Genomic DNA, 24,770 nt, shown 5'->3' on the forward strand with positions numbered 1-24,770 from the left:
GTGAAAAAACTATTTTAGAACTCATTATGAACAAGTCAGTAACATAATTTTATTTCTACCTGCGTGATTGATAATTACTAATTTTTCCCCAAAACTCTCATATTATCAATATGCAAACATGTTATGCATATGCTCTGCTTCTGCAGAAATATTACCATTTCTCAGCTTGTTCAAGTTTACGGGTAATCGGCATGGCTTGTGATCCCTGTATAAAGAGTAGAAGATGACTTGTGCATAGGTCTTTTCAAAAACCGAAGATGGGCTTAGGAGAGTTTAAAATTTTTAGATATGATCTCAATGGTATTTTCCCATATGTAAATGGGAAGTTGCTAGGGGATGTTTCACATTTGGGAATGAATTTGGTCTCTGCAATTGCCAATAGGTGAGTAATGGCTTCGTGAGATAAGCCATCCCTATAAATATGTTGCCTGCACTGTAAAGATGTCTGGGAGCTTTCTGCAAAGCACTAGATCTTCCTGTTCTTGTAGGAAAGCCTGTAAAAGAAGTTTCTCATTTGGAAACAATTATTATTTTGCAAAATATGGCTTCTAATGAGAATATCCTCATGAAATTTTACATATAATAGTTCATTGATTCATTTGCATGCTAGCATAAGGGGTAAGAGAAAACCTGGTTTTCCCTTCTGTTGAGCAAATCATCTCAAGATCATATGGATTACTTGACAGAAAACAATCCTTTTTTGCCTGATTATGTAAATATGAATCAGGCAAAGAATTGAGCTTTGCTTTTTTTTTACTTAGAAGAAAACTGATCTATCTGTTACAGATTCTTGTTACCTATTTTTTGTCAATGTTGAAAAATGAGTGCTGCAGGGCATCAGTCCTACTGAGAAATGGTGTGATCCTAACTGGCAGTAGTAATGGAAGGGAAGCAGAAGCGTAGCAGATGTCAGTACTGTATTTATCTTAGGGTTATCATTGCTTGAATTCTGTTGAAAGTAGAGTTTTTAATATTTTCAGTGGATGCAGAGTTAATTTTTTTCCAGATTTGGGTGGAATAAATTGGTAGTCTCGATGGACAGCTGTCTTTCATATGTGAGGGGAGGATGGGTTTATAACTGGTGTTTTTACTGCTGATAAGAACTTTAGTAGGAGGTTTCACATGATTAAACCTAGGCAAGTTGATGTGACATTTTCTGTATGGTCTGCGGGATACTTAAAAATAATGTGCCACATAATACTCCCTGTTTTTTATAACTCTAATTACTAGGTGAAAAATCTCCATTGCTTAAATATTCAGTACATTTTAGGTTTCTACATAGTGTAACCACGTGAGTGTTTTTTTTTAATTTTCGCAGCTATTTTTTCTCCAAAATAAGTTTTTCTGAGTCTTGAATGGGTAGAACTTTGAGTTTCTGAAGCTGGTACGTTTGGCTGTTTGGCGGTGTTGAGAAGGTTTGTTCCCCGTTTTGTACGGCTCCGTAGGCTGATGGTCTGAAGTTGTTCTTGGCTAGCTGATACGGTGCGGCTGGCTGCAGGTGTGTTACAGGATTGATTGTCTGCCTCGGAGACGAGCTATCATCTCTCTCCCTGTATGTTTCCTCAAACCCTTCCCTTCCTGGGTGGACCTCCTGGGCCCTCCTGTGTTTGAACCTTTAGTCTCGTCTTTAAGAAGTCAGAGTTTCATTTTGACAACAGGTTGAGTTTACCATCACGTTAGCAGTGTTATCTAGTTCAGATTGTTCAAAGCTCTTTTGAGGCTACTCTCCCTGCTTCTGACAAACAACTGGCCATTGCAACGTTGCGTAACAGTTTCTTAAATGGTCTTTGTTGTTGCTGTTCTTCAGAAAGAAGGCGGCCCCAGAGAAAGAGAGAGAGACAGAGAAATCAAGCCAGCCTTTATATCATTCAGGCCTGAGAGACTGTATCTGATTTACTGTGTGGTACGCCTTGTAGACCTCACACCCATGACTGAATCCTGGTCGAACAGCATGTTTTGACAAGACCTGGGTGCGTATCGTTCTTTCCACATTGCCGTTTCCTTTGGGAGGAAATCCAGACACATGGGGAAGAAGGGAGTTGCAGAGTGCTCTACCAGGAGCAATGGCTTTATCTTCCTAGGTAGGGTGTGAAGGCTCTGGGTGCACAACTCTTCCACCCAGCACGGCAGTTTTCACACTGGCGTACATCGTGTCGTGCATGCCCAGTAGCTGTTTTTCCAGACGTGCTGCTTGAGCTCTGTCTTCAGAGTTGGTATCGTAAACTGAGAAGTCACTTTCAGAAGTAGGAAATTCTGCTTTTCTTCAGTAGAAGAGAGCACTGGAAGGGGGAAGAAACTTCATTTGTTGGAGTTGGGGAGAAAGATGGGATGCCCCATACCTGGAAGTGTTCAGGGCCAGGCTGTATGTGGCACTGAGCAACCTGGTCTATTGGAATGTGGCCCTGCCCATGGCGGGGGGGTTGGAACTAGGTGATCTTTAAGGTCCCTTCCAGATCTTTCCTTTCTATGATTCTATGAATCTGCGAATGACAGTTGGAAAAAAGGTGTGGGTTTTTGTTTGTTTTTTTTTTTTAAGTAAATAAATAAATAAAGGAAGTAAAAGTCAAATTTAGAAAGAAGAGAGAATATAAGTATTTTTAATTTTTATGTCTTACGATTCTCAATAAAACAGACACAGACTTTAGCATCAGACAATCCTAGCTTTTACCTAAGAATAAAAAATGTCTGGTCTTGATGACTGCAGACAGAGAGCTAGGACAAAACAGGGTATAATCTGCATGTGAGTAAACCAGAAATTGGGGGAAAGTAGCCTTTTTCTGTCTGAAGCAAAGCCAATCTGACAATTTTGTTTGTTTGGTCTTTGGGTTTGTTTTTTAATGTTTTTTTGGGGGTGGGTTGGTTTTTTTGTTGGGGTTTTTTTGGGTTTTTTTGGGTTGGTTTTTTTTTTGAGTGCTTGGGAAGCAGGACAAACAATAAGAGATAAAGATTATCTTTGGTTTGGCAGCAGAAAGATTTGTGTGTACAGTGCTGAGCCTGAAGATGCAAGGACACTGTACGAATGTGCTTGGGAAAGGACAATTTGCAAAGTAATCAGGATGTGCAAAAAGAGCCTGGCCTTTTGATAAGAAAAAAGACCCACCAAAAGCCCCCAACAACTGGGACCATTTTTCCTTCTAAATCAAGTTTCATTCTCTTCCAGAGGTCTTTTTTCAAAGGACAGGCTTACAAAGCATGCTAGTGCAACAGTACTGCCACACAGGGAAAGTTGTTAGTTGGATGGATGAAAGGCCCTATTTAATTCCCTACCCTGCGAATGAGCAACAACACTATGCCATTGCATTGTTCATGCTTTTCCCACCTTTCATAGAACAGTACAAAACATAAAGCCTTGCATCAAAAACCAGAAAGGTGGCATGCAGCACGTTTAAGCAAACTCCCCAGTGGTTAGTGACTTGTATTTACTTCACAAGTAAACCAACACACAATTTTTCTTGATTGCCGTAAGCTGTAGGTAACACGTTGTCTCAGGAGTGGAAGTAAGAGGAACGTTTGCATCAGAACGAGTTTGTTCTTGGCAGAGATGAATGGGGAGCTTGCTGGCAGAATGAGTAACTCTGGATGCTGCGTCTTAGTTCCTTATTCTCAGAAGACATCTATGGAAGACAGCAATTTGAAAATGAACCATCAATAGAACTTTACATCCTATTAGCACTCTATTCTGATGAAAATAACAGTAACATTTCATTAACGTGTGCATCATGAGTTACAACTGCTGTTACAGAAGAGCATTTGTACTGGAATAGTAAATGGAAACGTATTTTAGTATAGGACTACTGCAAAACCTTGGTATTTATGTTGAGAAAACGTTTCACCAGTCCTGCACAACTTGATTCTTCTCACATATCAGTGGTAGCAGGCAGCTGCTCTAGCTTCAATAATGCAAGCATTCACTGAGTTAGTGTAAATAAGGAGAAGGATCAGGTTATCTGGAGGATCCTTTTCAGTCCAGCAAGCACTCTGTCTTCTTTTAACAATACAGAGGCACTGTAATATTCTTACCACCTCACAAGAGGATTTCCCTGAAAAGGACATTTCTGGGGGGGTTGTCCACTAGCTTTCCTTGCATGCGTTAGCGTGGGGACATGCTATGGAAGAGGACTGAGGGCTCAGGGAGGTGAGTTTTATACTGCTGCTGCCGCCAAAATGTAAATACACTGCTGAATCGTCAGCGTTTGGGAAGCTGCTGCTCTGATTTTCCCTGAGGAATGAAGAGGATCACATTCAAGAAGGTGGAGTGGTGACCCTCAAGGTCCTTTGCTTCCCTCCTCCCAGTTCCTTCTCTGTTCACTCTTGAAGGCTCTTTTCTCCCCAGGCTTCTAGTCTCACAGTTTGTGTGGAGGGGGTCTTTTTTCTGCAGAACCACAGGTTTTAACAGTGCTTCTGTATTATTTAGGCTTGCTAGCTTTTTTGAAGAGGGAAGTATGTCAGAGACAAGACAAAATAGACTAGAAATGCTGTAGCAGTGTCTTCTTGTCACTGCTCTCATTTTTGTCGGGGAACAACTGGTAAATGGGGTCCTAGAGGAAGACAAAAAAGAGAAAAAGATGTTTGGATTCTGTTAAGCAGTAAAACCAGAAAATTCGAGGCCAAATTTTTGACCACTACGGCACAGTAACACCTATCTTAAATAAGCCTTTGACATAGTAACTTACTGTGAAATGATTTAAATGAGAACAGGAAAGAAACCATATTATGTGCTGCTGGTAACTAATCTTACCGTGATGTGACATTTCCCTGGAAGTACTTTTAATTGTGCCAAACAACCTGGCATTCTGAGAGCGGTGTCTTTGTTTATCCTTGCTTTGCAAATCTAAAAATAAAGAAAGGAAAAAAAAAAAGAGAAAAGCAATGAGAAAGGTGTAAGGGAGAGAATGCTGTATTACTGTTCCTAGGGAACTTTAGCTACATTTCCAACATTACTGCCTTACATTAATTCTTCAGAGAAGAACGCAAGTTTCTCCTCAAGATTTCAAGGGTTGGAGTATCAAGTGAACAGTCACCAATGAAAGTGCAAATCTTATGCGGTTTGAAAGTTCTTGTAAAAAAGTTAGAATTCATAGAGGAAAATTAAAAGAAGAATCCTTTTAATAAAAGCAGAATCTATGTTCGAGGCTTTTGTTTGACATATGGGCTAGCATTTCAAGAGAATATTATTATTGAGCGGAGATGTGGGTCCAGATTTAAAGCTGGCGGTTTAAATCAAAAAGCTATTTACTATCCCCATTAAAAAATAGTGACCATTGATTTACACGTTTAATAAACGGAAAATAACTAACACATCAATTGGTAGCTAAGGAAACGGCCTTAAATCTCAGACCATTTTCTGGCAGTACATTAATTATTATTTTACCATAACCTCCCCAGAGGATGGAATTAATGACACATCAGGAGGTGTGAAGTGTTTTATTTCTAAGGCCAGTGGACCTACTTATTTGTCTAAGAGAAGTGCTTAAAGCAGCAGATTTTAGTTTCTCCACAGGAAGCCCTTAAAGGAACAATGCCATTAAAAAAAACAACAAAGTTTTAAATTATTTTCTTCGTTTGTTATTGATGTAATCAAACGGACTTAGTTTTGTAAACAACGCAATTTTTATTTGGAGTTTCATTTCCTGATTTACCAAGATCAAAAGGAAAATTTGAAAGTCATTTTGACTTTTGCGTGTTTTAATGGCTGATTTCAGGGTTTCTGGACAACCAAGGGCACCTTGATGGAGTGTTTCACCTTGAAAAGTCAAACGGATTTCTTTTAAGTTTGTTTCTACAGCATTATTGGGCACTTGTTGTAATTACTGAGTGACACGAATGAGAACTGTGGCTTTGCCACTGTGGAATATATACTCAGCTATGCTTTGCTTTGCTTAGCAAAGCTTAGCTTAGCTTTACTTGGTCTTTTTTTAACATCGATGCCCTAGTTGTCTATATTGCTGCTCTGTAAATCTGTAGTACGGGGTTTCCGATGTGGAATTACTCATCTGGGAGGGAGACTAACTCACACAATCCAGCAGGAGGAGCTTTTTGTTACGAATGAGAAACAAATACATCCAGAGCCCAGGAACTGCGGCGGAGCTCAGTTTGGTTGCAAACTTCTGCCTGCCCAGTGCTCATTCATTTCTAAACTCTTCTGCAACACAAATCGCTGAAAAGTGTCGAAGTGGAATGTTCCAAAATACTGGGGTTTAATATTTTTTATTTAACTCAGTAGCGCTATGAATGTGTAGTGATATTTATTACCCTTTTCTAGCCTCATAACTAAATTATTATCACTCTTTGTTTTCCTTTCCTGGCCTTAATGGAAGTCTTTCTGTCCTGTTTAGATTTCTTTTCCACTCTGCTGATGCATGCAGAGGTATCTGTGTTGCATCGTATTTAAAAGAGCAGGCATTTTCCACGTGATAAACAATTCTTCTGCCTAGTGTCAACAGCTGTAGAAGTCTGATAGGTTTGTGTGGGAAAGCGCTTGAGAACTTTTACCCAGCTTACTTAGAAATAAATTCAAGCATTAGCAGAGCTATGGACTCTCGTAAATATGCATTTGCACATTTAATTATTTATAAATGAGAACAATTATATATAAATGATGACGATTATATATAAATGATGACAGGAGACTCTTTTTTTTTCTTTTTTTCTTTACAAGCAGCAAGCTAACAATACCCGAAACTCAGAAGATAACACCACGTGACAGAGAGGCTTGGGGAAGTGTATGGGGCAGAGGCGACAGGGGTTGGCAGTGGGGGCTTCAGGGTGCCCTGTGCTGTCCAGAGCGGGGTCCAGACAGCTCTGAAACTGGTGTGAGCCCCGCCATGACGTGCCAACCACAGCAGCATGCAGTGCCCCCAGAGTGGCAGGCAGGGAGATGCTCTGGGGGAGACACAGGGAAGGAGAGGCTGCCGATGGGATGTGTGGCTGGAGGTGTCCTCCTGGAACAAGGTGCTTCATCCCAAATGGGCGCCCTTCTGAAGAGACCGTGGCCATGGGTGACCCACAGCAGGGCAGGGACACCCCCAAGGGACAGTGGCTGTGGGTGGCCCATGCTAGGGCAGTGCTGGCTTAGTTGTTCATGTTCTTTTTTTTATTCCAATAACCAAAGCAGTGATCAGAAGTTGGCATTAGCTGTCAACTTATTAAGTAAAAATCTCACAAGTCAAGACCATTTTGCCTGCAACAAAAAGATAAAAAGAAGGGCTTATAAACCTCAGTAGCCCAGGTCCAGCATGCTGCCATGAAAAGCATGTGCATTTCTCTTTGTATTTACTGTGTCATAGCCTGGTAACATTACAGTTATTTCCCAGTTACCAGCTTCCTCCTTCTCTTTTCAGCAAATTATTTCACCTTCTTGGATTAGGTCTGAGGGTTTTCCCTGTGTTTTTATGTCAGAGTTAACTGTTTCGAGTATCCACCTTTGTGCTGCTGACAGTCAACCAAAACCCCCGACTTCTCCCCCAAACCCAAACCAAACAGTGACTGGAAGAGGCAAAATCTTGATGTCATCACCAAGGAGGGACAGCACCCAGGAAGAGGGATGCCTGGCTGCTCTGCAGGCTTGGCATCTTGTCTGTCTCTGTAATTACTTTTTATGACATTAGCAGGCATTTGGGAATAGAGGGTAGTGCATTTGGGAGTAGAGAGGAATGTTTTTACATCATATTCTTTCATATTCTTACACTGAAAATGCAGAGACGTTTTCTTTATACATAGAACAACACAGCCAGGCTAAAAATTCTTATTTAGTACCCTTTGAAAAGGGAGATTCCTGGGTTTTGATCATTGCTCAGAGCCTCTGTCTATCCTTAGCAGGATCAAATGTATTGAACCTTTGAACTGTGACATTAGATGTTGATAACCCATCTTAGGTAGCTGCGTAGGAGCTATAAAACCTACCAATTCTCCCCCATTTCAAACTTCCACTTGTGATAGCATGCGCAGAGCTCTGTCAAATATGTTTAAGATTTTTTTTTGCAAAGCACATGGAATATTGCAAGACAGATGAAATCATTCAACATTATTACTTACCTGAGCAGTGCAGAGGTAGCCTCGATCAAGGTGGAGCTCTGGAAGCATTTCCAGCTCAGTGGGCTGCCTCTCAGGCTCCACTTCAGAAACGGCACTGATGCTCCTCGGTTTCTTGGCAAATCATCAGTGATTCTTTTGGTGAGTCAAAACTGGAATGTTTGGTTCATTAAGTATTTCCAAAATGTAATGGGAAGAAGTGTGAAGGGTGAAGGCAGAGAAGGTAAAGCATACTGAAAATGACCAGTTTTGCAGAAACCGTTTTACTGTTTAGTTTATTCCAGTGCCTAATCCTAAGTACGTGAATAAGTCTGTGGGCGTGGAAGAAAAGGATGGGACAAAGATTAAGTGGATTTAAGAAAAAAAAAAAATATTGCAAAAGACTAGTATTGTTGATAAAATCACACTTTAGCTAACGTGCAGTGTGATTTCTCATGCATTTTAGACATATAACATAATTTCTTCCTATCTGATAACATTTTAACTTAAATATTTTCACCTCTACTTATTTGCATTCTGAAGTTTTGGGGGGCTGTGCCTTTCCTAGCTTCAATTTCACCTTATTGATCGTTTCTCCAAGATTTTTTTTAGCTATTGCCTAGCTACTGCAATAAGTTAAATGAACATGCCAAAACATGTAAAGTCAATAAAACATAAAAATGATCAAGTTTAGAAATTTTGGGTTTACTGCCTGAGTCCAAATCTGTTCCTAACTTATCGAACTTGATTCTGGTCTCATACTATTGTATATCAAAAATAACCCCACTGCTACCAACTTAGTATAACCAGGTGAGAACAGAATTAAGCCTGTACTTTTTCCTTCCCCAACAAGATTTTCTGTTCTGCTGTTAGTGTAAAAGAAAATCATGGGATAAAAAGCATTATTATTTCATGAACAGTGGCTAGCACCTAAGATGTCTGACTACCATTCTGAGGTAAGTCAAACTTGTAAAACAGGTTGACTAAAGTTTCAAAGGGCATGAGTGATTTGGCTTTTCATACATGAGAATGGAAAATGACTTTAAACTCTTGCATTCTCAACATTTCCTAGTCCCATTCAATCCCATCTGCATTAAACTGTACCCTTTTTTCCCTCATTATGTAGCATGGAAACATCTGTCAGAATGTGGCAGCAACAGAAGAACAGTGCCTTTTTTTTCCCTTTCTGTAGAATATGCGCTGTGATAAAATTCAAGTTACTTTACTCTGTTTTTTTTTATATTTGATAAAGATACACTGACTCCAGAGGGCATAGTTTCCATATGTTTGCAGAAAAAACCCACAACCTCTCATGTTGGTAAGACTTAGGAAGAGGAAGGAAATTATTGAAAAAGAAGTACGTCATTTCTATAATTTTGCATCACAGCCAGGGAAAACTGATGTATTCCAGTGACATTGATAGGAGTGAAAGGAATTGGCAAACTTGATCCTTTAGGCCATTAATCTGTAGGATGCGATCGGAGGGAAAATCCTTGCACATAACTGTACTAATATCACTGGACATAGTACTCTTAGGCTTTGGTGCCAGGGGCCGGGAGGGTTTTCCTTAGTCTAAGAATATGTGTGTGGTATAGTAGAGAACATATTCTCTCATATCAAGGTGTAAATGAAAATGACTTGATCTGGAAAAGAAACATTTGCATGGCTTTTATATACACTAAAAATTTCTCAGGAATAAAAATGATTATGTCTGTGGTAAAAAGAAAATTATAATTGGAATAATGATAATTTCACCTAGAAATAGATGAGGTTATACATAAATTATCTTTTCTTTTTATTCAGCTTCAGTACAGTGATGACAAATATTGCCAGCCTTGCAAATGTAGTTAGCTGTCCCTTATGAGAGCTGTTTTTAGAGAAGCAATGATTGTAAAAGGTGCCACTTAAAGCCTCACTTTTTATAGTGGCCTGTTTTTAAGTTTTAATCCTGTCATCTTTAATTCATGCTTTTTTCCATTTGTAGCTAAAGCTTTTATTAAACTATTCCTGTAGGAAAAAGCTGGTTGCCGAGGTGGACTGGATGCAGAATAATGCTAAGATTTGTCCATTAGTAGCTCAAAGTGTAGAAAATTGCATCTCGGAGCTGTGGAGTTCTGTTATAGATTTCTCCTGTCGTATTGGTGAAATAATTACAGTGTCTGTAAGATGTGTATAATTAAATGTTGCAACGGGAGTTCAGAAGTACTTTTATGAATTTTTAGAAGTATGAGTGTGGGAATGCTGAAATCTTGTGTTAGGTGATTTTATCTACGGTTCCCCTTCTTGGTAAGTACTGGCATATCTCTTTCAGATGTTGTTAGTGTGTACTGGCATACACTGGCTTATTTCAAGCACCAAAGATAATGATATTTGTCTAAGCTGTCTGTGACTTCTTGGAGCTTACCGATTGCTAAATCATGTTCCTGATGTAGTTACGTTGCACCTTAAAATAGTAGCATCTGTAAAATTTGGAGATATGTAAACATCAATGGGTTTGAACATCCAGTGTATTAGAATTAGTTGTTCTGTGTCACCCACTCGGCATTTTGGTGCAGCGGTATTGCTTTCATTGACGTCCTTAGCATGAATGGAAAAAAAGCAGATGTGAATTACGATTCCTGATGCAAGGGAATAGATTAAATGAACTGAATTATCTTCATAGGTGCTCCAAGCTTGCTGGAAGGCTCTTGGAAGTAAAGCCATTGCTCATGTGTTTATGAAGTCATTGGTCTGTGCTTATCATCAGAAGACATCTCTTCCAGGCAAACCCCTGCTGACCCAGTTTCGAAGCATTTCATCTCGCTCGACACTTATTTTTTATATGTTCTCTGGAGTTGTACTGAGCACTGTGAGAGTGTGATTCAGTATCTCATTTTTAAGGATTACCACTCTGGCAGGGATAATATTTGCCAGTTACCGACCAATCACCTGTAACACAATCCAGGTTAAAATAATTGTACAATAAGCAATTTGTTTACAAAAAAGGAAAATAGCTACAAAGTTGAAAATGTTTTTTGAGATGGAATACAACAAGTAAAGAAAGATCACACTTAGGTTTGGTTATCCTTAGATGAACCCCAAAGCGTCTCTCATTCTGTCTGGTTGTTTGCAGCATCCATCTAATCATGTGGTTGGGCATCATGTTCTTATGCACAGGAAACCTGTTCTTACGCAAACTCTACCTTTTTACTCATGGAACAGAAATTTGATCTGGATGTGTACGTTTCCCTTACACCCAGTCTGGCCTGTGGTTCTGTTCAGATTCACATCATCCTTTTCTGCTTTCTTGCCTGGATAAAGCCGCTCCTACCTGATGGCAGAGATAGTTATTAAGTCCCCTCTCACTGGACTGTTGAGAGACCTGGTGTTGTGTTAAATTATTAACCTACAAATTGCCAGCCTAATGTGAGGTGAAAAACTCTCCTTCACCAGTCAGGGCAGTGTTCACGCTCCGTGTGTAGTCTTTTGAGTCTCTGAATCTTACATTGTGTGTTACAGCTGTAGCTTGTCAGTCTTGCTTTATCCGGTCATTTAAGTGGAATTAATACCTGTGGCTTACTGGTTTAGATGAGACGCAGTGATAATCAGTCAGTCACTTTGCTATGGCTGGCTTTTTAACCTGCCACTGCAATCGCGGGAGGCAGTTGTCATGCTAATGGGTAGAAGCAAAAAAATATCCCATTGCTCCCACGTAGTTCAACATTTGAAACCACACTGAGGCACCTTTTGCCCCTGACCTGAATGAAGCTTTCTTTGTGCTTGGTGGTGTAAGATTTCTCTGTAACCACTGGTCAGGCAGCCAGATCCATTCAGGGAGAAGGAATGAGGCAGCTTAGTTTGTGTAAGAATATATGTTGGCATAGATTTGTTGGTGATGGTGATATGTTAGTCCTCTGGATAGGCTGCCTGGGAGAGAAATGCAGGATGCAGGACCTATGTTTAGTTTAAACTTCAGTTTATTTCTCTGGCTTATTTAAATGCTCGGGCCTTTGAATTGACTGCAAGAATAGATTTTTTCACTTCACCTGTCACGGAGGTGGTGTGAAGTCCAGCTGCTTCTGAAGTGCACGGCATATTTTTTTCATTTATTTTGTTAGCACTAAATCAGGTCAGCTAAGTCACTAAATCAGTGGCTTTGGATTTGGCGTAGAGCACTCGTTTGTAGTTGGCAAGTTTCCTCAGAAATACATTGAGAATGTCACCTTACGACTGTATTCTTCTTCTACAAGCCATGCATGGTTTCCATTGATTTTTAAAGTATGATCTGCAAACATCTATTAGGAGGTAGCATTTAGCCATATCTGTTAATGTGGATGTCTGTGTGTTTCCATCTATTTCTGTGCATGTGAACAATCAGATAGAAAAAATAGAGAGAAGATCACTACTGTATTGTCGTAATAACTGCGAGGAGTGTTGCTTGTGTTTCACGCCTCTGTTGGAATGTTATCTTTTGTCATTGCACTCCCAACAGTATCTGGAAATTTTTGCCTTTATTTTCCAGCTATTTTTTCATGGGCAAAGTTGTGCGTTTCCATTGAGTGAGACTGTGGCACAATTTAAGTGGAATGTGACCATTTATTTTTTAACACTTTGTGACTCTTCTAACTTTGGCAATTATTTTCTTCCAGTCCTATCTGCTAAGATCACGACCGTGACTGGATTTGGAGGTCTGTCTCCGATAGTGATTTGGGATTGAGTATGTCAAAAAAGAGAGGAAAATAATTCCTTTCATTTTGGGGGAATTACCTTGTTCTGTTCACTTGCAAAATTGAACATCATTGTTGATAATACAAATGTTATTTCCTACTATAAGAAAAGAAAATTAAAGAACAGTTCATGTTTTTATGTTATATTTCTCTGTTTAAAGCTTTTCTTTAATGAACTCATCACTATATAAAAGCGCATACAGTTTTGGTAGACAACAATAAATTAATGCGAGGTCGTGCCCATTCTGTGAAGTAATCTGAATTTTATCTGTCTTTGAAACGAGGTTGGACTGGGTGACCTCCAAAGGTCCCTTCCATCCTAAATTACTCTATGATTCTATTAAGTGGAGAAACATACCAAACATTTCATTGTTTAATTCAGGTAAATTTGCCTTTCGGTGTGTGCAGTATACGCTGCCTAGACACATTTCACTGTAAAAAAGGTGCTATTCTGATTCCTGGAAACTTCTGACAAGTTTTTGGGGATGTTGAGTATGCTGGTATTTCCTTTGGGGACCCAAACTTCCATACAAATCGTTCCACTGAAAACTTATGAGGAGAAAAAGCTTTGTGGAGTGAAAGGTGTGAGAAGGAAGGTGTGAAACAAAATAACACAAGCTTTTCAGCGAGCAACGGCTGGAACCCTCTGCAAAATAACATGTAAATTAGTTGTTGACTAATTTTAATATTTGAAACGCAGCGATACGTGAAACCCCATGCTTATTAAAACAGACTGGGATAACTTTTTCTCTGTATTCATCCTGCTGGGATTAATTTAGTCTACTGCATTTAACTAATCCTATAGCTACGTAATGAATCTCTTTGTGATTAGAAGATAGCTACAATTAACAGTTGCACATGATCACTAGTCCATAAGTATCTAGGCCTACATTATTCATTAAATGAATAAGCACTTTATAAAAATAATTACAGTATTTCGAATGTGAAGGACACTGTTTTTAAAATCGGGATTATTAAGATTATTAAAATCACCCAGTTTAAGAATATGCTCCACTGCTGCTCTCTATTGCAAAACTGCTTTAAGTTTTACATAATTTTTTTTAAATGCAGATGTTACATTAAAGTAGTATCAGTTTATAATTATTTACTTATATACGCAAATGACCAGGATTATTTTTTTTCATTTCCATAACAAAATGTGTTTGTGTGTGTGTGTGAAATTAATCTGAGAATTTCTCAGCAACAAAGACATGGTCTGTATTATCATTATTTTTTGATTTCCACATTGCTATACTCACCGTTCCAAAAGAAATCCACAAAAATCTCTGGAGAGCAAAGCCCAGCTGCATTATGACAGCAAGGTTTGGGTTTAGGAGGAAAAGCAGCTCATTGTGAAAACCTGGGCTGAGAAGAACATTTGACCTTGAACAGTATACAGGCTGGCAATGAGAGAAGTTTGGGATGACTGTGCTAATGGTGAATCTGCTTGGCTGTCAGGTTAAATTCAAGCCTTAATATAATTTCTGTGTAGTTTCTCTCCAGTTTAATCTTCTTTCTTCTTTCAGTCTTTATGTAAAAAAGGCCAAACCTCTGAGAGACCTTCTCAAGTAAATGCCTATCTGTGTTATCAAAACAGGTTGAATTTCTATGAATTACCATGAAATTATTTGATCCATATCTTTTTATTGAATTGCAATTGAAATTAAATCCCTATTAGAGAATGAACACCTTTGATCTGTATCCATGAATCTAGTAAGGATTAGTTTTCCTTAAAAAGGCTTTCCTTAAAAATGGGGCAGTGGGAAATAAATGTGTGAGTTTCTGTTTAGCTTGGGGGAGTGTGATGAGTAAAATACATGCAATTTTTACGTGTCAAAACTGGAAAAGAGAATGATGATGATGCTGATGATGACGATAATGATGATTGCTGCTACTACTAGGTTTGGTACACGTATCTATTCCTACATTAATGCTCAGCCTTTGCATCTCACACCTTTTGCCCTGCCGAAAGGTTTGCCTGGAGTGAAAGGGGAAAGGAGACCCGGGCTGCCTCTTTCACAACAGCACTACTTTCGTCTTAAGGAAGCAGCATCCAGCTTGCTAGCACTGTTGCTCCGCAGGGTTCATGTAAAGATTGTAGTCGTAGTGGCTACCAAAACCTGACCACTTTCTGAAGTTGAAATCACTTTGTGGTTTTTCAGAAGTTGAGGGGAAGGACGATGTTGTGTTAAAGGATGTTGGGACAAGTTCCCATGCACAAAGATTTATTGGCAGGGTTTGTAGCTGATGGCATGCCTTGGTTCTAGTGGTGAAGAAACACAAACAAAATAGGAGAGAAAGAAAAGGGAAAGGACAAACTCTCCCCACTGGCCAGGTGGGAGGAGAAGCACCAGGCGGACTCCAGACGAGTATCCTTCCTTGTGTGTCCTCTCTAGTGCAGTGGTTGGTTCTCTCTGTAATACTTGTCCCATAGTGACTATATGGTTTTCTTCAGGGCCTGCTCAGACTGCCAGGTGGTTGTTCCGGCATGTGATGCTGTTAGTTTTGACTGGAGCATGCTTATGTCAGGGGCAGGTTCTGCACACTGCTTGGCTGTTAAGCTCTCTGCATGCTTATTATTGGGTCCACTAATGTAAACGACAACCCACAACTGAAGAGTGGGGAAAGGGGAAAAAAGAGGTGATACCTGCGCCAGTGGGAATCCTTTCCCATGAGAACCCACCATGGGTTTGGATTGGCACATGCAGGCGTAACAGCCAGGGTCGCAAATAGAAAGGTCTGATCAATACAAAAGGCTGAGGTCCCAAAGGCACTGTGCAACAACCAAACTGGTAATCTCACCCTGTTATTAAAGTCTTTGGGAATATATTAGCAAATTATTTGAATACCTTTGGGAAAGGCAGGTGTTGCAGAGGGATAACACAGATTTTTTTGTAAGTGCTACAAAACCTGCCTTAGCCTCACGACAATTAAATGCTATGATTTTTTCCTTGGTTTTTTTCTTTCCCCCCTGAAAGTTTAGATTATCTTAACGTGGTTTTGTCTGCTCTTCTGACATCATACACTTCTAGGCATGTTGTTTCTATGATTAATAAAATTTTCCAAAGAGGTGTTATGTCATATTGTGGCAGCTCTCCTTAAGAAGAAATCTGTTTCCTTTCTTTCTATTAGCATTATGCTATTACCACTCTGTACATAGTCACAGTATTTCATGGCAGTCATGGAGAGGCTCCTTTCCTTCGCAATTTCTTCTTTCTTCTCTGTTTTGCCTAAAAATATGCGCTTAGGAAAAAACATGATTTGCAAAAATCCATCCATTCAGGTCATCAGGTTTCTGTAAGTGGAGTCATACTGCTCAGTCATTTCAATTTACCACGTCTTTCCTTTGCAACAGATTCTGTCTTGAGCTGTTAAACGACACTATTGATCAGTGCGCTATTGATCTGTGCAAAGGAAATCCAAGTTTCCTTTTTTCGAGCTCTTCACTATTCCATTTTCTTCTACCAGATATACCGCAACCATGACTCTTTACCATGCTTCTGGTTATTTTCCCCTCATTCTGACACCTGCCACAGCAAACATCAGCTTACCAGGGCTTGTGTTGCCCTTTGCTGACCCTTGTGTGTCTCAAGGAAAGGAGGCCTCCTGCTCTCTAGGGGTAGTGACTACTCTTCTCAGTGTTATCATCTGCATACTCCTGCTTGATAGTAGACAAGGTCAGGGAGAGGCGTGCCCTCCTTCCCTGGGAAGTTGCTGGGTTACTTGGTACCATACCCAGGGCACTTCTTGCTCTCCGGAACACAGAGGTGCAGTTACCCTGCTGAGCTGCATTACATTTTTGCTTCTCACCGTGACCCCTCCTTTTTCCTTGTTCACTTTCAAGCACTGCTCTTGGTGGGTACTCTGATAACCACGAACACAGAAGATTCCCAGGGCTTCTCGATGTGTTGTTAAGGCTACTCTGATGGTTGCAAAGTTCCCGTGGTCAGTATGTCAGAGGCGTAGGTCTGTCAGGGCTTAGACATCCTCATGGTTTTGGGTGGTACTTTGCTGGACCTGGTCATGAGATCATGCCTTGGGCTACATTAGGAAGAACCATGCCAGCAGGTCAAGGAAGGTGATCCTTCCCCACTGCTCAGCACTGGTGACAGGAAATCTGGAGTGCTGGGTCCTGTCCTGGGCTCCCCAGCGCAAGAGAAATATGCATTTACTGGAGCGAGTTCAGTGAAGAGCCACAAAGATGACTGAGGGACTGGAACATCTTTCATTTGAAGAAAGGCTGAGAGAGCTGGGGCTGTTCAGCCTGAAGAAGAGAAGGCTTAGGGGGAATGTTATCAACATGGGGGTTTGTTCTTTGGTGTTTTTTTCTTAAGATGGGGAGAAAAGAACTATATGAGCTAATCAAGGAACATGCACACCATGGATTCATACAATGTCATCGTGATGCTTGATTCTCTATTCTTTTCCTAATAATTGTTCCCCTTTTATTTGCCTTTTCAACCACTCCTATCATTTTTTTTTCAAAGAGCTGCTCACAGTGACTCCTGTGTCTTTTTCTAAGGTTGTAGTAACCAAGGTGAAGGCTGCTTTTTTAAGTGTTCAGTTAAAGTTGTTTTCCCCATGCCTGCTATTTTGTACTTGTTATTTTGGATTTCATCTGCTATTTTATGGCCCAGTCAGAGCAGTGTGAGGCAACTGCAACTTTTCCCATGCGTTGTTGCTTTTGAGTACCCTGAATAATATTAAAAACCCATCAAGCATTGCCACATCACTATTGCGCTCCTTATTACAATACATTTAGGAAGACATTGAATAAATTCTGAGTCCTCCAACGCAATCCCTTCAGTGTATAAAACTCGACCATTTATTTGCTTTTTTCACTTCCTATTTTTACCTTTTACCAATCCAATTTGCCTCCAGTTCTCTGGAACTCTCCCGGTGTTTGGGAGGTACTGATACACACAATCCAGAACTTCTGTAAGAGGCCTGAGCATGGTTTATTGGACCTGCTGTTTAAAAATGTCTCAAAATCAGTGTCTGTGGCTTTATATACTCATAAGCTAATATTTTGGAACAGAAAGCTGTACCACAATTATTCTTTAGGGTAATGTAAATATAACAATTAGCTTTCCTCTTAATAGAGAACAGACATTTTTACATTTTTATTTGATGGTTCTGCTTTTCCTTTATTATAATTAACAGTTTTACATGCTCTGATAATAGTTGATCAAATTCACTGTTAGATTTCTTTCATGCCTAACATGCAGAAAACCCTCCTTGGATCTCCTGAAGTGTAGTGTATTCATCTTCTGCACTTACTAGTTTATTATAATTCTGATTTAAACTAATTTCAGTCATTGCTCATGCTTTCTATATATGTTCACACACGCATATTTTAGCATGGACTTTCAGATCCATTCTAGCCAGGTTAGGTTTTTATGCAATTTATGCGTCTTTCCCGGTGTATGTTTCTTCATTTTTAGGGCAACTTTGAAAATGTTTTCAATGTATGTTCTTTTTAGACTCCTTTTAAATTAGAGGCATAAGTGCTTAAGTGTTGTAAAATTACCTCCTTAATAGTCCAAGTGAAATTACTTTTTATTGCTTTGGACTTCAGTCTGTTTATATATACTGTATAATCGATTGGATCTCTTTTGATTTTCCATTTTTAAAATGCATTAATTTAATTGCAGTTTACTTTAGAATTGTGTGGTATTGCTCTGAAGAGGATGCAGCATAGTCTTACCCAGAGTTAAACATGTCTGGTTTTACTTTTACAGTGGCATGGTTTGGTTTTAACGGTGTGCTCTAATCCCTTTCTTGCTGGCCTTATTATTACTGCTGTTGTAGGTTTCTGATCTTAATATTTATGGGTAAAACACAAGAGGGAAGAATAACAAGGGTGAACAATGTATCGTCTATTTCTGATGCTTTTCACTTGTCTCATCACTGAAAAAACCAAAGGCATAATTTATTGTCATCTGGTCCGGTTAAAGACTCAAATCACTGCAAACAGATGCCATTGGTGGGCTATATAGTGCTTTATGAAGTTGCCTTTCTGCTTGCAGGGACCTATCAGCATTGTAACAGAACAAATCTGTCTTCTTGACTAATTAGACTATACTGTGATTGAAACAAGGGTGAGGAGATACAGCAGGAAGAGAAGAATTAAGTGAGGAAGAGAATGATAGTACAAACGGGCATTACCGAGTGAACCAAATCCTTTCTTTTCCGAATGTGTTCAGGAATAATCTCAAAGCTGCTAGAGATGATGGTAGATCAGTCCCTTCTTTCTATAGCAGGAAGGACAAAACATTGTTGTGGATTGTTGGGCCATTGCTGATGGTCCTTGGGTCACTCCTTCCAGATCCCATATCCCTCTTACTGATTCCATTCAGTGAAAGAAAAGATTCTGTGACATAGAATGCAATCACACACTAGATAGCACACAATCAGATAATGTCTTGCTTATTTCAAATGTGAATTTTACTTTCTTTTCTGGAGTCTTTCAACTTATTGTCGTATCAGTCTGTGACTTCAGCAGCATATTTAAAGGTCCCTTATTACACAGTTATTTTAAAATATCCATTTCCTTGCAGTCAACTTGCTTTTATTCTATCCTATTTTGCTAATGGTTGTAGTTAATTTTTTGGCAGAGGCTGTAATGGCTGTTTGTTTCCTGATGACGTTTAAACCCAGACCTCTACACAAAAGAAAGGGAGTATTAGTTTGAGAGTTCTCCATGCTCAAGAACAAGGCATGATTTACATAGTTGTTTACTACCTCTATGATAATTATTGGAAAATGAAAGTTTGTGTTTGGCAAAAATGCATTAAGTAATGATTTATTGTGGACATAATTTTGTGGAGTAAATCACAAGCAATGTCTTCTTTGTTGATTTGATTATTGAGATATATTATATGCCCGACACTTCAGAAGCACTGGCTTTATAGGAATTAAAATTTAGCTTCTTGTATATTTCTACATATACTCTGTCATAACCCTTCCCTTCCCTCCCCTCCCCTCCCCTTCCTTCTCCTCCCCTCCCCTCCCCTCCCCTCTCCTCCCCTCCTCTCCCCTCCCCTCTCCTCTCCCTCTCTCCTGGCTTTTAGAAATCTGAGTCTGAAGATTTGAGGTCTGAAGTTCAGAAGAAGTAGAATGGCAAAGACCTTTGGATATTTGCAACCTTTACTCTGCCTACACAAAGTTTTAACATACCGTTTATAGCTTGTATAAATACCCTTCTGACACCTTAATACATACATTTTATTAAATCATGACTATAGTATTTGTAAGTATTTTGTAAGACTAGCAGGTCCTGCCAATTATTTTATGAAACCCACTTATTTATTTAGAAAAAAATAGGGTGTCTTCTTTTGTGCGATTATGTATACAGACAAAATTTGAAATCAGTAGCTGTAATCCAAGTGTCTTTCAAAGGGAAAATTCTTTAATTACTTGATGAATTTTTACTCCCTTTACACAGTAAGGAGGAAGCTGATCTTGAAAAACCTCTGAAAGTGATCCTGTAGTGGGCTAGCCTACTTAGTGTGAATATTTATGGTCTAACAGTTTAATTATGGGAACGGGGTCTTTTGTGGTTACACAATGAAGAGCTAACACTATTTTCCCACGCGTTTTGCTGTCATTACACTTGTGAGTCTTGTCCCAAAGAACTACAGATATTTTATTAGCTATAGCCTCATTACTGCTGTCTGTGTCCAAAGCAGTGCTTTCCCCTGACTCATACTGAAACAGCACATTTCGATTTGCGTGCTTGCTTCAGTGCCAAGATGTCGTACTCCTCAAGGGGAAATTCTGGTCAGAGTAACATTAAGTTGAATGAATTTTACAAATGCCAAGCCAGTTAGGATTAACCATTTAACACAATCTTAAAAAGGCTGTCTAGCTGGGAAATTGTAAGTCATTGTTGGAACATAATTTGTATAAAATGAATAATTAGTATCTTTTTGTACAGTTGTTCTCAGTGTCAAAAGCAACATCCCCTGTGGTACCCTCTATGCTAGGAAAGACAATTTTAAAGTCTAAAATATGTTAAACTTTCTACTCCAGACACCCTTCAGAGTTAAGGTTATACCACTCAGCGTAAAAACTGGCAACACCAGGGAGATGAGGTTTCTGAGAACAGGTGGAGTCCATGGGCTCCAAAAACAGGTTGGGTCCATGGGTTGAGTCCACTGCAGTTTGAGGCATCACAGTCCAAAGCAGTGACCTTTCCAACAACAATGTCTGCGGACCACCGCATATTATCAGCTTCATACCAGTTCTCCCAGATCACAGTCACCAGTATAGGTCAGAGTCTGAAGTGTCCAAGACACATCTGGAGATGCTGGGACAAAAATGGCATCATTAAAAATAATCAGAATGGGCTTGATTTAAAGAAGGAGCTACTTCTCTATCCCGTACAGCCATAATCTTTCCATTTTGCAAGATGCATGAAGATGCTTACCTATAGTTTTATGTTGTGTTCTGTGAGAAGAATGAGCGTTTGTGATCATCAGTTAATTCCCATGCCATGCTGTCATTACCCCATTTGGTGTCCAAGTCTCTCTGATGGCGTCACTACAGCAATCTGTGTGAGAACTTTCCCTGGCCTTCTGAAAGCAGCTGCACAAAATCTGCTGAAAAATAGTCTGTTACATATCCACCTAGACAGCCACGCTATGGCCGCTTATCATCCTTTAAATCACTGTGGAAAAGAACACAGTAGATGAAAATGTGGCACTGCTGAAGCGTGGGAGAAAAGATACCCAGAGCAGCAAACACACTCTGAGTTTGCTAAGCTCTGACAGCCAAGAATGGTGGGCATGAGCCCTGGATACCCCTCAATCAAAGCAGGAAAGCCACGTACTTCTCTGTAAGATGTTACACTGGTGTTAACCAAAAGTGAATGCTGTGATGCATACCATCAATGCCCAAATACTCCCCATCTCCAAGGTATGGATAGCATAAACCTGTTGAAAAAGTCTCTGAGCATCAAATTCCTAAAGCAGTCTAAGTTCAGATGAGGACAAAAAGTGTGTTTCAACTAGGCAGTTGTAGTGATGAGTCACATCAACGATTGCTTCCAAGACAGTTTCAAAACAGTGACGGGCTTTGTGGTTATGGCACACTTTGGTGGAATCGGCTGCTTTTAATAGTGTCAAAAATAGTGCACTGTATATTAATACTGTCTTTACAGACACTGTCTTTACACACCCCAAATGCAGACATGCATGTGATGCACATGAGCAACTCTTGCAATGGGATAGTGGGGTCCTTCAGAGCTTGACATCACTGCTTTTTAGTGTTTGTATCAGCACTCTTCTAATTCTTACAAAACGATCATGAAAAGGGTCAAGGGCTGCTGTCCATTCTGCAGACTGTGACTCAGTCCAGAAAGCCTGTCTCCTCTTTCTACCCGAAGAACCACCCGACTCAGAAGCCTTCAAGTATTGACTTCTACAGTATCAAACTTAAATACAGCAACATTTTGAAATACGTTGAAAGGTCCAAAGCCTTACGTACTATGCATTTCTGCTATCAAGATGAAGAGTAGAAACATCTTATATCAGGGTACCTGAGGAGAATATTCTTGAGCTATAGTGAAATAAAAAAGGAACCTCTGTGATAAACGGAGCTCTCAACTCCTTGAGTCATTAGACCATTACTGGAAATAAGAGAAAAGGATTGTGGCCAAGAATCAAGAACTATTGGCAGGAGCTATTCCTATGTGCATTTTGGATGAGAGTTTCTGTCTTAGCATGACTGATATCTCTCCTGCTTTGCAACAGCATTCTCAGACCCAAACTTCAAGATGCAAATATAAGAATTGACAGGTGAATTTGTTACCAAGTGTTCTTTAACACAGTTTCAGTCCAACTCAGCCTGTTTGATGTTGAGGTGTGAATACGTAATGTCAAAAGGGGTTGAAACTTCTAAAAGCTCTCTCTGTTTGTAGTTGTGGAAGGTTGAAATTATCCATGTATTCTGACCAAGGAAAGGAGTGGGGTAGCTTAAAGAAAAGATATTTATTTAGAGCACTATAACAAATTTGGAGCTGATACCGCTTATACCACTAGAAGCATTGCAATATACCAAAATCTTTTTTATGTGCTTAGTAGTATGCTTCATGTCAAAGTTGAAAAGCAACAGCATCATATTCATATCATAGATATGTGACTCATAGATATATTCATATCATAGATATGAATAGATATATTCATATCATAGATTCACTCATATATATATTCATATCATAGCGATATATTCATATCACAGTTATGAATATATATGGATATTCATATATATTCATATTCATAGATATGAATATATATGATATAATCATAGATATATCATATCTTATATCCACTAATGAGTTTTAGGGAAGTGGTTGAGTCACCATTCCTGGACATCTCTAAAAGACGTGTAGATGTGGTGCTTAGGCATATGGTTCAGTGGTGGACTTGGCAGTGCTAGGTTAATGGTTGGACTTGATGATCTTAAAGGTCTTTTCCAATGATTCTATGGACCTCACGAGAGGGAGGTCTGGCTATAAAGTCAAACCATATTCAAGCACAGAAAATATGCAAGTTCTATTTTTTGGTGACAAGACCGAGAAGGAAAATTTTTTATTTGCTAATCATAAAAATCTTACAAATATGTAAATGCCATCTTTCCCCTAGATAATTAGAAAGCTAAACTTAGAAACAACAAAACCTCATTTTCATTAAAAGTCATTGGGATTGGAGGCATTTGAAATCCTTCCAGAACTAGGGTTCAGGATTCTTCTTCAAACCATTTTTTAACTGGAAACATGTCTTAGGCAGCTGGTCTTACACGCTGGTAAGGTGTTTTGCCTCTGGCATCCATTTATCTTATGCCTATATTAGAGGACCTTTCACATCCCTTGTTGCTCCTAACCCATTTTTCAGGTTTTCCCCTACCCAGTTATCATGACAGAAGAACATGAGATTGCTTTAACACGATTTGTTCTCAGCAAAGTCACCCTGGCTATTATTACTTACATTTTTCTTAACTTTCAGAACTCTTGATTATGAATTGTTTTATTATTTGGTCTGTTGCTGCTCCAGGAATTGAAGCTAAGCTGACCCATTCTTAATACCTAGCCTTTTTCCCAGCCTTTCAAAGACACATGCTGTGTTTCCCTTTTCTAGCCTGCCAGAACTTTGTCCGTCTTTCCCAAGTTTTGAGACTGTCAGTTTGTTCTCTCGGTACCGCAGCTGATTTTTACCCAGCCAGGACAACTTGAAAACATCATACTTACATAACCCTTCTCTTATCTAGACCAAGTCTGTACATCCTTTTCTTTGCTGTTGTTTTTACTAACATCTGATCACAGTTAAAACTTTTAGGGAGGACTGAAACTAAACAGATGCCAAACACTGCTGTTTCTTTGTGCGATCAGCTGGTAGGTTGGAAGAGTACAGAAGCAAAGTTTTCCCTTTGTCCTTTTGTTACTTCATTTACTTATTATCCCTCATGTCCTTTGCAGTTCTGTTTCATTTCATGCTATTGAACTTTTTGACTCTTGGGCGTATGGGAGAGTTGGGCAGCATCAAAAGGAGTATCAGTGGTCAGGAAGGAGCTGGATTGATCTTAGTGGAGGAATTGGAGAAAGATGAGTGGAGAACAGAAGTGGACTTTCTTCTCCATCCAATTCTGTCTCCATGATGGAGAATAATGCCTCTGCTGCCTTGTATATACACATACATTACGGTTCAGTTTTGACTATGCAATCATCACATGCAAATCTGAAGAAAACAAACTGACAATAAGAGAAGTGAGCAACAAATTATCATTGCTCATACCTGCTTGGGAGCTTTCTGAGTTAAATGATATGTATACAACTGTTAGATGGTGAATAGGCTTGTAAGTCAACTAAAACTGATGGGAAGACTTACACAGAGATATAATTATCTGCAAGCTGGCACATTTTCAGAATTGCCCACTTACTTATGTGTGCAAAATCTGTGTCCCAAATCTAGTTACGTTTTCTCAAATATGTGGTTGAGTTTGCAACATATGCATACCATCAAATATATAATCTTTTGTATATATAGTGAAGGAATG

At 39.4% G+C, this 24,770-nt stretch overlaps 1 protein-coding gene across 4 annotated transcripts in view; it reads left to right on the plus strand.

The window, feature by feature from the left end:
* Positions 1-24,770, plus strand: part of ADCY2 (adenylate cyclase 2) — a 229,022-nt gene that overhangs the window by 41,770 nt on the left and 162,482 nt on the right. The window lies entirely within an intron of this gene.

This window comes from Rissa tridactyla, chromosome 2 (assembly GCF_028500815.1).
Source record: "Rissa tridactyla isolate bRisTri1 chromosome 2, bRisTri1.patW.cur.20221130, whole genome shotgun sequence".
Lineage (NCBI taxonomy): Eukaryota > Metazoa > Chordata > Aves > Charadriiformes > Laridae > Rissa > Rissa tridactyla.